Source organism: Condylostylus longicornis, unplaced genomic scaffold (assembly GCF_029603195.1).
Source record: "Condylostylus longicornis isolate FDR11 unplaced genomic scaffold, ASM2960319v2 ptg000017l, whole genome shotgun sequence".
NCBI lineage: Eukaryota > Metazoa > Arthropoda > Insecta > Diptera > Dolichopodidae > Condylostylus > Condylostylus longicornis.
This window is the reverse complement of record NW_026577986.1, coordinates 7,967,823-7,981,980: the sequence shown is the minus strand read 5'-3', so window position 1 is coordinate 7,981,980 and position 14,158 is coordinate 7,967,823.

Here is a 14,158-nt window from a genome sequence, read left to right as displayed (position 1 = left end):
TTACAACAAAAAAATAAAAATGAAAAATAAAAAAAAGATAAGCAATATGCCCACTTTTTAGTTCTTATACAAACTCAGACACCCACACATATTTATGAATACAAATTCATAATCAAGTGACAAAACATTTTCCATATAAAACTTATGAGTTACAACAAAAAAAGGAAAGGAGAATGATAAGAAATAAGGACTTTTTTTTGAAAATATGCAATAAAAGAAAATGCATTAATATTATGGAAAGGACTATTCAAGGATTTTTTTAATATTTTATCGTTCGTTTTTTCTTTTCATAAAATATATTCTATCTTATCGATCCGAAGAGATTTATTAATGATTTAAGACCATGATGTGAGTTAGAGTATGTAATAAAACAAAAACAAAAAATTTTTGGTTTTTATGGTAAAGAAAATTCGCATCAACCTTAACCTATTAAGGTATTTTGCATTATTTAAATAATAATAAGGGAGTTGTTATTGAAAAATAGAAAAATTATGAAAAGGTCTGTAACAGAATTTATAGAAAATATAAAAAAAGAATTATAAAAACAAAATATTAAATGGAAGGATAATGACCTACTTGTTTTTTTAAGAAAATATGGTTTTTATGTACTTTGTGAAAATTCTTTGAAAATTTGAGATTTATTTAAAAAATTGCAGTATTTTTAAAAGACAAAACAAAGTTTCATTGGAATGGATTGACTGAAATTGAAGGGAGCAAATAACTTCTGCCGAAATTTTTTGTTCTTTTATGCTGGATACATTACGAATCAATACAGATTCAAATTTCCGTCACATATGGGTAATGCTTTCCCTACTATTGAGTCAAATTCTGTATTCCATTCAAATTAGAATGTTCATTTTCTTAATTAACCTTTCCGTGCACCTTAAGACAGACTACTGTTGCGACAAACCTATGTTACCGCCTTTAGCGGCACAATATTACAATTTTACGCTAGTTCGATTTTAAAAAATTAATTTTTATTTTATAAGCGAATAGAATAGCCTTGTTTTAGGCCCTAAAATCGGTCAAAATAAAAGGGATTTTCATATGGTTATTTGCTTTTTTTTATGTAACATCAATTGGACTATGCTAGTCTTGACGATCAGCTCTGAATTTGTATTCGAGCTAATTTTATTTACATTTTAAATAGGATTTGGTGTAAAAGTTTATCCCTAGGGACAGAAAGGCATATGTTTAATATGTAGCTCGGACTTCAGCAAAATTCTGCTCCTATTGAAGAAGAGAAGGGTAAAATTTTTCAATTAAATCTTTTGATTTTTGCAAAAATTTTTAAATGTTGAAATTAATTGTATCTGAAATTCAATATTTTAAGATTGTTGTTTTTATTTGGAAATTGCCAGATTTTCAGAAAAATAATAGTTTCATTCAAATAACTTTTAAATGTCCTCCAGTTCACTCTACACCCAAAATAAAAAGTATGTAAAATCAACTAAAAGTTCCATTCTTTCAATGGGAAAATCCGTAGTTTTTGATCCAACGCACTTTTTCGTTGAAAAAGGTCCGTAGTTAGTTGTTTTCTTCCGTTGCTTATCGCCAGATATTTTACGAAAAATTTTGCGATGTTAAAGGAATATTCCGGTTCAAACTACGGAGCACGTTTTGTTGTTTTGAAAAAAAATATATGTTGTTTTAACAGTATTTTCTGTTGTACAGAAAAATTTTTAACGGAATAATTTGCTGCAACAACGGACAGTATGCTGTTAAGCCTTCTTTTTTTAACAAACTGGGTTCCGTTAATCTAAAATATTTTTACAAATATTTCCATTGTTTTGAAAGAAATTGTTTTTCAAGACTACGGAAAATGTTTTGTTGATTTAAAGAAACAGTTGTGGTTTCAACGGAATTTTCTGTTGCAGTGAGGGAAATTTTACTGTTGAATTTTAGTTTTTTAACGAACTAGATTCCTTTAACCCAAAAGATATTTACGGATATTCCCATTGTATTAAAGGAACTTATTATTGGAAAATCCGTTTCCGTAAAGGATTATTTGTGGTTGAAAAGTACAGTTCAAAGAACTATATTTTGTTGAATTTCAGAATATTGCTTTTTAATTGAATTTGCACTCTTTGCCTTGATGGACACTTTTAATATAAGACATATGGCCACATAAAACACTTGTTTACAAACATAAGTTGTTTTAGTAGTTTTTGTTTTTTCATTTTATATTTTCATATTATAACTGAATGAAAAACCTTTAGTTTGTATTTTTAAATAATAAAATTTGTTCTCAATATTTACTAAGATTTATTGAATATTTTTTTCTGAATCACTTTTCGTATATAAAAACTTTTTAAGATTTTCTATATTTGGATTTTTTTATCACGACCAATGTCTACTCCAAAAAAAAAGGTTTCAATAAATATCCACATATTTCAGCAATAGTTGGGATAGTCAGTGTTGAATATTTATATATAAAACGATTTGAATAAAATGTTTAGCGCTTTCACAAAATTTTCAACTTCATATATTATGTTACATATATATACAAACATATTATTTAGATGAATCCCAGACATCATTTCCTAAGCATAGAATGCAAGGCTGAATCATTTCTTTACTAATAATATGTGCATTGAGTTGTCCATTTATAAATTTAAAAAATGAATTGATCGAGTCGTCTATTGAAGCCTTTCTTATTAACTTAGAACTTCTTACAACTGTCGGTTTCAATACATAATGTATCAGGTATATTAAATAAGCATCCTTTGTTGCTGTAAAAAAAATAAAAGAGATTTATTCCGGTTTAGAATTACTGATTGTTTTAAAATTTTATGGAAAAATGTAAATTGTGTAGCAAAATAACAATGATGTAATTATAAATGCAATATATTTCATAGACTTACATTTTGTTGTGTCCCTTGTGTCGGTTCTTGTTTCTAACTCCTTCTTATATTTGAGTGATATATTTTCATGAAAATTCCCCAATTTAAATAAAATTTTTTGTCGCCTTCTGTCCAAAAATAATGGAAATCTATAGTTTTCTATAAAAAGAGAGTAACGTTTATTTGTGATTTAAATATTTTTATTTTTTTTCCAGTTTCAGTCCTTTGCAAGTTTTTAACGTTGGCCGTTCATTTATTATTTCACGAATATTCTCACAATTTTTTTTTATCTTGTTTTCTATACGAAATGGATCATTCCCATTTTTTAATAATTGATATATCACCTGAATTGTATTTTAGCCACGCTTTTATTTCTCGTGCTTCTGTCTCTGTAATGAAAGTTTTTTATAGTTCAAATTTTACATTCTACTGTACCATTTATTTCTGCTTCTATATTTTTATCTAAACTCAATTAAACACAATAATCCGATTTAATTTTAACTCAAGGAGGTCCCCTTCTTTTGTTGCACAATCTGTAAGGAAATTTACCTGTTGATTTGTTACTTGTTTCTTTGCTATACCACGCATTCTAAAACAATATAGAAATATACGCGCCGAACTTTCATTTGACTTTTCTTATTTCTGTTTTTCCTTGCTTTATTTCCCCAGGTAAATTTTCCTCAATTTGTGTGCAATGTAGAGTATAACTTCAATATACAAACGTGGTAGGTTAATTTTCCTATCAAAATAATATATAATCCTTGAGAAATGTAATTTCTATCACTTTCAGTTAAAAGACTACTTTCAGTCTTACCTTTTATTTTGTCGAACTTTGGAGTCATTTCACATCTAAAAAATCTTAAAAATTAAAAATAAATTTAAATGAATTTTTAAATGCTTAAAAAAAATCAATTAAATTTAGGAAATATTTTTTTGAATATATGCAATCATGTGTAAATAAAAATGCTTCTTACACATAAATTTTGTGATTCTTCAGTTCAAATTTGAAGTAGATGTTGCATCACTAATTTTAAAAGAGCGTCCAGATTTTAAGGATGGTGTTCATGTTTCCATTCATAGAGTTTGTGGCTGAATTCAATTCTACGACCAAGTAAAAAAAGCAAATTAAATAACTTTGTCTTACTTCTACGTGAAATATATTTGATAAAAGACAAATCGCTGCAAATTTCACTTAGAGTTTGCAATAAATCTTCACATTCTATGTCAATTATATCAGATTCTGGTATTGCATCATCTTCTTCTACGTAGCTGTTCCTGTATTTGCTTCAATAAACTTCATAATTGAATAATTTAATTGAATTTTTATATGAAATTAAAAAATATTAATAAATTAATATTATTGTGAATTCTTCTCATATGTTTACGAAAGCTGGAAATATATAAAAACTCCTGTTTACAATCCAAACATATCCATGATATGTACTTTCCATATTGCGTTTATGTTATTGTATTAAATTTTCAAAGTATAATTTGATTTCAAAAAAATTTTTCAGGCACTTAAAGCAATTTATCATTTAACTAAGAAAACTTAAATTGGTAAGTGAGTTAATTTATAGAACAAGAGATTTTTTTGTAATAACCGATATATGAAATTATTCAAGTCTCTTCAAGAAATTTCTAAGAATTGTGCATATAACTTACGAAAATAATATATCTGCAGTCTTGTTTCGCAATGAATTCTTTTCTTTGATTATTCACAATTAATATTTTATGTTTATTAATCAAATAATTATTAAGTTTTCTTCTAAATATTCTAATTTGTTTTAATTTTAATTGGCGTGTTCTTTTTTAATTTTACCTTTTTTTATATGTACATACATACATATTTAAAAAAAAAAATCTTCCGCACAAAAATTTAACTACTTCTTCACTACAAATTAAAACTTGTTTTAACTTGAAAAATATTGCACACATTGAATAAACTTGAAAAATAGCGGTACTTTAATTTTGACAAAAAACTTTAAAGGAATACTTTGTAAATTTAACAAAAAAATTTGCTTAAAATTTCGTAGCAGAGGAATATTCCGTAAATTTGGACAAAAGTATTCCTTTGAAAAATTGTATTGACGAAATCGTTTCCGTTAAATAAACGAAAATACTTACGCTTCAAAGGAATTAGTTATTTAATTGTGATTATTTCTTATAATATCGGCGCCACAAATATTAAAATCTCTTTTTAGTTTCTAATACGTAACCTAGAATATGAAACCTTTCTTATTAATATGATACTTATCAACAAAATTTTTAATTAAATAGAAAATTACATCTAACAAAAAAAAGTTAATTATTATTTTAATAACTTTAAAAGTTTTAACAGAACTGCTTAATAATATTTTTTTACAAATGAAATATTACAATTTATATACATATTTAAAATGTACACATTTACGTGCGGTAATTTAATCATATCGTCAACTAAAACAAATGTCAATAAATAATAAGAATTCGCCACATTATAAAAAACTTTTGCAAGGGTTTTTCTATTGTATTCTTTTGAGATTCTTTTACTAAAAAGTGATACCTTTTAGTTATGAGTTCTGATTTTGAAACAATATGAATATAGAAAACATGTAAATTTTAACATGAGGGAAAATATAACTTAAACTGTCGCAAATATTGCTAGTAAATCGTACATGTACAAATTTTCAACACATATTATTCTCATACAAAAGATTTGTAAAATATTACTGCAATTTAAAATCTTGTTTCGAAATTGATTTTAACAGAAAGGCTAAGCAGCTCTAAAAATTATTGTTCTAGAACAAGACTTTTAACACTAATTATATTTATAATAGAATAATGTTTATTTTAACAGTATTGAATAAATAAATTTGAAAATGCTCATTCGTGAAGAAGTAACATTAAGTTACATGTTTCGCCAGTGCATATGAAACTAAAAAATTAAAAAATTCATAAATATCGCGTGATTTGAGAAACCGTTATCTTTTAAAAGATTTTTTTTGTTATTTTGACTGGAAATTTTGTTGTCTTATTGAAACTTTTCCATTTCTAGGATTTTAAAAGAAAAAGTTTCGTTACCATTAGCGAATATGTCCTTTACATAAAAATAAGTCCGTAAAATTAATAACCGGTTTTTACTTCAAACGACATTTTAAATAATATTTTCTTTATGAACTACAAAATATTTCTTTACTGAACTTCCTAAAAAATTTGGAACCGCTATTCTTCAGATTCCTGAAAAAACCGACTTATAGATTCTTGAAAAAAATGGTTTACGAATAAAATGTGAATTTGGATATGAAATCACGTTTTTTTTTAATTTGTACAAAATTCAACTAATGCCCGAGTTATATAACATGTACGTACATAAGAACATTTAATTTAAAAAACATCCATGTTAATATCGCCTAATTTATCAGTGAAGAGACATCAGTGAACCAGTCAATACGCTTTTTAAATTTATTGATAATCCATCTGACATATATGTATGATATGATAAAAAAACAAAATTAACAATTAAAATCAAAAATTAGCACTTTGTGGCTAAACAAAAATTTTTGCCTGAATTCTAAATAAATCTACATATGTATGAAAAAGCTGTATAATATTGTTCTCAGATCTTTTCATAAACATTCAATATCTAAATGAATGTGAAAATATTTGAATTTTTGTAAAAATTTTTCTTTTCGAAATAAATTTGGAACGGGATAGAAAATCTAAAATGTAAAAAACTTGAAAATATTTTTACGTCATTAGAAAATTGGAGTCGTTTAAGTTCTTGATACAATTTGAAAAACTTTAGTTCTTGTTTATTTAAGTTTCAATTAGTGAAAAATAATTATTCACAAGCTTATTTAATTAAGTCATTATGCAAATATAATATGAATAATATGTTAAATGAAATAAAATATTAATAAGAGTTCAATTTAACAAAAAGATGCAACAAAAAAACATTTCAACATATTTAACAGCTTTAACTTTGTTATTTACCTTTAACTTTTTAAAGGATTTCTTCTATTGATTTAGTTGTATTAAATGAAAACAACAGTCAAAAAATACATTTTATAGTTTTTGATTGATTTATACTTTTCAACGGACGCATTTAAAGGACTACAATTTTTTGTCGTTTCGCTCTACAATTTTTCACCAAATTCAACTAAATATTTTTAATGGAACGATTTTTCTTAGGAAAATCAACGGATTATATTTTAACTGGCAGCGTTCCTTCAAAAATTACATACTTTTTATTTTGAGTGTATCGTTACAATTTTAAGCTTCATATGAATTCATGTCACTTTTTAATTTTATTAATTTTAAAATTTAAAATGAAAGCTGATAAACACTTGATGTCAGAAAATAAAAAAATTTTTCATTGCAATTTTCTGAAGCAGAAAACGGAAAATTTTATAAGATAATCGAAAATTTTAAGTATAAAGATTTCCATTGACGCGTTAATGAAATAAAAGCAACATCACGACATTGTTAACTTAATATCCTCATAGGATTTAAAAAAAAACAAGAAGAATAATATTATAATTGAAGATATTACAAGTAATCATTATTATATCGGAATTTTAATGACATTTTTATTTTAAATTTGCTCGCGACAATGGAAGGAAAAATCCAATATTCATTGTGTATTCGTTTACTTAATTGAAGAGATGATCCTTGTACCTTAAGTGAGGATTACAAATCAATAAAATTGACTCTTATGATTTTACATTGCAACGAATTCAAAAGTATTAACATATATTAATTTGCATGGGCTTATAGGAATAAATAAATGGGAATTCATTCATACAACTGCAGAACAGATGGATTTTAAAAAATTTTTCTCCTCAAATTGGACGCGAACCAGTGACCTACCGCTTTCTAGGCGAACGTTCTACCAACTGTATCGGCTTTTCAATATTTCTTTCGAAATAGAATTTTGAAATTTAATAGCAAAACTGTGATTATTTCACATAAACACTATGTAATTTCTTTGTGTTCAGTGCAATATAAGAAAGATTTTTTTAAATGAATAAATTGAATCCATTGAAGAATGAAATTGAGAATTTATTTTTGCATTTGCTTTTTATAAAAAATTCATTAAAGCGAAAGGAATATAATAACAAGGATCATTTATTGTAAACACCATTAATATTTTTGTCATGGTATTGTAAACGCCATTAAGATTTCTTTTCTGAAATAATAATAAGGTAATTAAAATAACAATATTAATACTACATACTAAAAGTATAAAAAGAACCCCATCCAGGAAACGGGAGAGAGAGCTGATCTTGTTGAGTAGTCCCGATATGAGGCTGGTAATTGGAGTGCTCACTGGACGTTATCTCATCATGGCTTATCTAAAAATTATCTGTGCTAAGAAGAGAGTGAGACGCGGAGTATCTGCTTTAAGAGTATAAGGATCTGGTTTATTTTTGAACACGTAGATATTTGTGATGACAGCCAACTTATCGCCTAAGAAATAAAACAATAAGAAATTTGAATAAAAATGGACATAATGAAGAAAATATCAAATGAGATTTAACTACAAAAAATCGATTATTATGTGATTCTATAAAATTCTTTTAAAAAGTTTCTATAATAAATTGCATTTTCTCCTCAAACATTTTCCAAAAGAATTAATATTTTTCTACATGGATAAAATAAAATTGAAATAGTCAACTTTGCGATTTCCGTACAATAAAAAATTTGCAAACAAAGGCTATTTTGTAAAGTACATAAAAATATCCTTCATGTTCGAAGTGAAATAGAATCCAAAATAAATTTGAAAAGGAAGTATTTTTTTATAGTAAAAAAACCATTAATTTAAGCCTTGAACTTTGCAAACTTAATTTTAGATAAATACTGTCCGATACAGGCTATCCAGCGTCGCACTTGTCTTGGGCAGGGCCTCTTCAGTGTTCAGGAACTGCTGACTATTTCCCTTGAGGATATTTCCAGTTTTATACTTGCAACGGGAATATTATAGACGGAAGAATGGGAAGGCTACTACAAGTCGCAAATGGTTGCGGTGGCCCAGAAGATATGTCCTGTTGCTTCCCTCTTGCCTTCCATGGAATCTACCAATCTACAAATGTATGTATACTAAAATTACTTTAAGATCAATTTTTACAAATATGATTCTGTTTCACAAAATATTCGTAAATTTTACGATAGGCTTTCTCTTGATTCTAAGATGTGATTCCAGTATGATGTAAAAATTTTACAAGCCCAAATGCAATTTTATAATTAATTGTGTTCCGTTAAACTTATTGTTTTCTGAATTACTTTTAATGTTGTAAAATTAACGAATGTTTTGTAATAAACGCAACTTAAAAAAATCTTATGTTCCAGGATTAATGCTATATGAGACGATTTGCTAATACTTTTCCTGGAGTATCTAAATGATGTGTGTTACATAAGTGTTAAAATATTTCTTCCTTACATTCCACACTTTATGCAAATCACATTCTAAAATCACATTTTCACAAATCACACCTACGCTCCCACCTTCTAAACCAGTACATTATGTACCTATATAAGTTTATTATTCCCACAGGTTCATTATTATTTTGCAGTATTCTAAAAAGGTACAATCTTATATAACTTATACAAATCTACATCTTTGAAATAATAACATTTTAGACTACCATATTATAGCAAATCGTATATCCTTTTATTTCTATTGTGGAAATGAATAAAAAATAAAAAAAAAAAAAAAACAAAAATTATTAGATGAAAAGAAGTGTTGATAAATTTTCTTCATCATAAATTTAAAAAACAAAAAAAGGAAACAATCAAAAAAATAGGGACAAAGAAATTGAAATAGAAGGAGAAGGAAATATTCTTTTGATATTCAACCTTTTTTTATTATTATTTTTATTCTTTTAGTTTCTTTCTTTTATACTTTTAGAACAAAAATATCTTCAAAATAGGAAATTAAGGGTAATCGAACAGATGGCATAAAAAAAAAAATCTTGATTGCCATTATTATTTGATGTACTTACTTTTTTAATAAATCCGGCATATGAAATTTATGTAACAATAAACTATAAGGATGCGGGAAATGTTTAAACATTTTAGAATCACAAAAAGAAAACCAAAATATTTAAGTATAATAGTTTCAATCAAAAGGATCATAATGTATAAAATCGCGTAAAAAAGGAATTTTTCAAAAAAAATACTGGTAGATTAAATAAATTCTCTACATTTTGTACAACATTTCAGATTCTGTTCTACTTAAGTATTTGATGGGGAATAAAATAATAGATTTAATGGGTTGCCAGTGTGTTGTACAAGCTAACGATACAATTTATAATATGTGAAGAAACAATAAATGAGATCTCTATAAATTTATAATTTTTATAATAATGAAATAAAATCGAGCCTTAATTGAAAGAATCATCTTCGTAATGAAACAAAGTTCAAAAACTTATCGCGGAATAATGAATATTTGATCTACAAGTTTAATTTTTAAAGATTTTTGTTTCTTCAACAATATTTTTTCTTAAATAGAAATAAATTCTGGAAAATGATTTAACACAAAATATCTAGAACAGGGATAAGCAATCTCGCGCTCAGGAAACACTTGCCCCTCTTTGAAGATTTTTTTTTTTGGCTTTCGATAAATGAGCAACCAAAAGTCTCTTTTAATTTTTGCGTTATTATAACTTTTAAAAAAAATATTACAGTTTAGCATGTTTTGCAAACCGTCTTACTGAAAAATAATTGTGAAGATAGTGTAACGTTATAATAAATTTCGTTTCTGTCCAAGTTAAGAATGAACTTGAGCGAAAAACTGCGCAAATGACAATAAACATTTGCATGGTATAGTTGTATGTAAGCGATCGACTCTAAACCGATTTAGAATTTGTTAACTTTCATTGCAATTTACACTTAATATTGAGCTTTAAATAAGACAATTTGAGCAACTCTTGCTACGGATATAATTTCTAATAAGGAATTTTTAAATTGCATACGCTAAGGATTGCAGATATAGGAGTAATTGTTTCGCTCAATTTATAATTACAGTTATAATTCATATTTTATTTAACTAAATAATTTGTTATGGTTGTTATTCAATAGTCAAAAGAAATTTATTTACGAACAGTACCAAGTGTTTACTCACAAACAACACGAAAGAATAATTCTGAAAATTTTCTGTAAAATAGAAAATTAATTGCTCATATTACTCAAATAAGGCTATATTTTATCGAAGCTGTTCTAAAGTTCTTGAAAATTGAATATTTTTTTTATTAAAGGCAATTTCGGTAATTTGAAGTAGAATTTCCTATATAGCTCAGCCATAGCGTTGCCCTTTTCAATAGAAAACTTTTAAATAAGTTTTACCGACACAATCATTAAGTCTCACCGTCTATTTTGACACAATGTTGATCTAATATTTCGGGCTCAGTTTCCACTCAGCAATAAAAATTTTTAGTATAGGAGTTTTGAACAGTCTACGGATTTAATTGATTTTTTAATTCCTTTATTAGAAACAAACTTTTGCTAAACGAAATACAGATTTATAAAATCAAATTTTGTACTTCATACTGAACATAACTGCATTTAATTTTTTTTCCAACTTATTGGATTACCCGCATCTTTCTATTTTATTATTCGAAACCAATAAAATATTTCTCCAATCCAAAAAAAATTTTAAATTATTTTCCATTTTATTTGTTTCCTCTCTCCTGCTTTTTTTTTGTTTCTTCTTAGTGCAATATTTTAGAAAATCTTCTCTTCTTCTAAAGGACAGAAGGATTTATTTGAAAATATCAGGATATCAAAAGGAATTCATTTCCTCTATCTATTTTTTCTTCTAAATTTTCTAATATTTTTTTTTTTGTAGAAAAAAAAATAATAATTTAAATTGAGGAATGAATGAAAAAAATAATGAGAATTTTTTCCAAAAAAAAAAAATCTTTTATTTTCTTTTTTTCTTTTCATTCTTTCTAAATCCTTTTTTACAATATATTTATAATAATAATTGTTATATGTATAGGTACATGTGTATATCATATGGACAGATTTATGTTTTTATTTCAAAATAATAAAATGAAAATTTAAAATGAATTCTCTTCATTGCGTACATTCATTCACACACATATGCAAATTATCCTTATAACTCTCATAGGTGCAATTATTATAAAAAAAAATGTAGTTTTATCCTTTTTTTTATAACTCTTATATACCGCCTACATTTTTAATATTTTATTCTTTTCGAAATAAATTTTAAAATAATGAAGAAAAAAATTAAGGTTTTTTTTTGTATGAAAAATGTCAAGAGAATTTTAAAAATTTTAATTTTCCCATATTTTAAATTAAAAAACAAAAATATTTAAGGTACGATTATAATTGGAATATAATGTTGAGGTATATATTGTTATTAGTATAATTAGAAACTCGAAACCTTAAACCAGATCTTTAAAACAATTTTAATTAATTGAGATTACAAACTTATTGCCTTATTACTAGTAGCCCTTTCAATCCATGACAATTCTAAATTTATGTTATCCCAATACAAAATAGGTGAAGAATTTAAGTTATTGCTATAATATTGCAGTTCTTCCAATTTATGGCAATTCTTTATTTAATTATTAGCAATCTAAAATAGCAAATGAAAAATTTAAATTATTACCAATAATTTCTTATAAAATTCTTGTTATTCATTAATTGTTTCTCATGCAATAAAATGGCAAAATATTCTCACATTCAAGACACTTTAAGACAACAAAAATTCAAATTAATATTTTGTTTAGCTAAAGAAACTGCATTCTTATGAAAAAATTATCATATTTGCAATTTATTATTTGGTGAATAGCAACAACAAAGGGGACCTTGATTTATCAGAAAATTAACTGTGTTAACCACATTAACTCACATTCGTTACGGCGGAATAATGGAATCCGAAATTACGCAGTAGTGGTTAATTTATTACCTCTTCAATTACAAATTTATATAATTTATATATATTAACGTCCCATTACAACTTTTGACTCAATTTCCAATATTTAAAATGAACGAAACCATTAGATTCTCGGTAATTACTACTTTTTCTGTTCCAAAAGCCTGATCGAGAACGGGATCGTGAATGATATGGTGAAGGGTTAGGTCGGGAATTTTTACCACGATTTTCGTAAACATTAAGATTTTCTATCATTCTGTTATTACTACATTATCTTAGTAAACAAATCTCATTCTTTAATTTCTTGATTTCTGTCTATTATTTCGTGTATCATTTAAATTTTTATATATGCAAATCACTTTTTGGCGGTGAATTGAAAATATTCTATTGATCTAATTTTACTAATCATATTTGGTATGATAATTTTCAATAATTTAAAATATTATTCAATACAACAACCTATATATTCTATAGGCCACATACAGTAGATTTCACAGACACAGAAAATCTAGTGTATTATCCTTTAATTTCTAAACAATTCTCATTTACTCAACTATAAATAATATTTAACTTAAAAAATCATCAAATAAATTTCCGATAATTTTCAAAAATATAGAAAAAAAATTTCAAAAATTAATATCCTTTTTTCTTCAATATTGAAAATTGCAAAAGTCAAGAAAATCACTTATTCTCCCAGTCCCTCTCTTTTAAATTTTCAATATACATAAAATTCCAATATTAATAACAATTATATAAAATTATTATATTATATAAAAATTAATTTTCCGAAAAATTTATAGAAAAAATTGAAATTATTTATGAAAATAATTACACATTTTACCTTTGATCCTTATAATTATTGAAGCATATACTTAATTATCTCCCAAAGGATGCTATCTATAAGTGTTATTATTAATATAACAGAATATTATATAGATTATAGAATAATAATATAACTATCCCCTATAGTCAATTTAATCACTATAATAAAGATATTTTAATATGATATATTGGTACATAATAAATTGGTATATGATATCCTTATGAGTATTATAATATCAACTGCCTCTTCTCCACTATACTGTAAGTTTTACACACTATCCCTCTTTTATTACCTTTAATATTATAATAATGATGGTTTACTGTTGAAATTAGTATGTAAATATTTCAAAAAATTTTTCCAAGTGCATCTCGGATTCTGTATAATAAAATAATATTTTATTCTACATTGTATTCTAGCTTAAAATTTTCAATTCACTTGTATAATGTCATCTATGAACAGTAATGATAGCTTAGAAAATTTCACTTGAATATTTTCTAAATACTACCAATATTTTACGGTATATAGTATCCTTAAGGTTATAAGGCTATTGTTAATATTATAAAGAGTGAGAGACAATAAAAAATTAAAGTGTACATTATAATAGGGCATAAA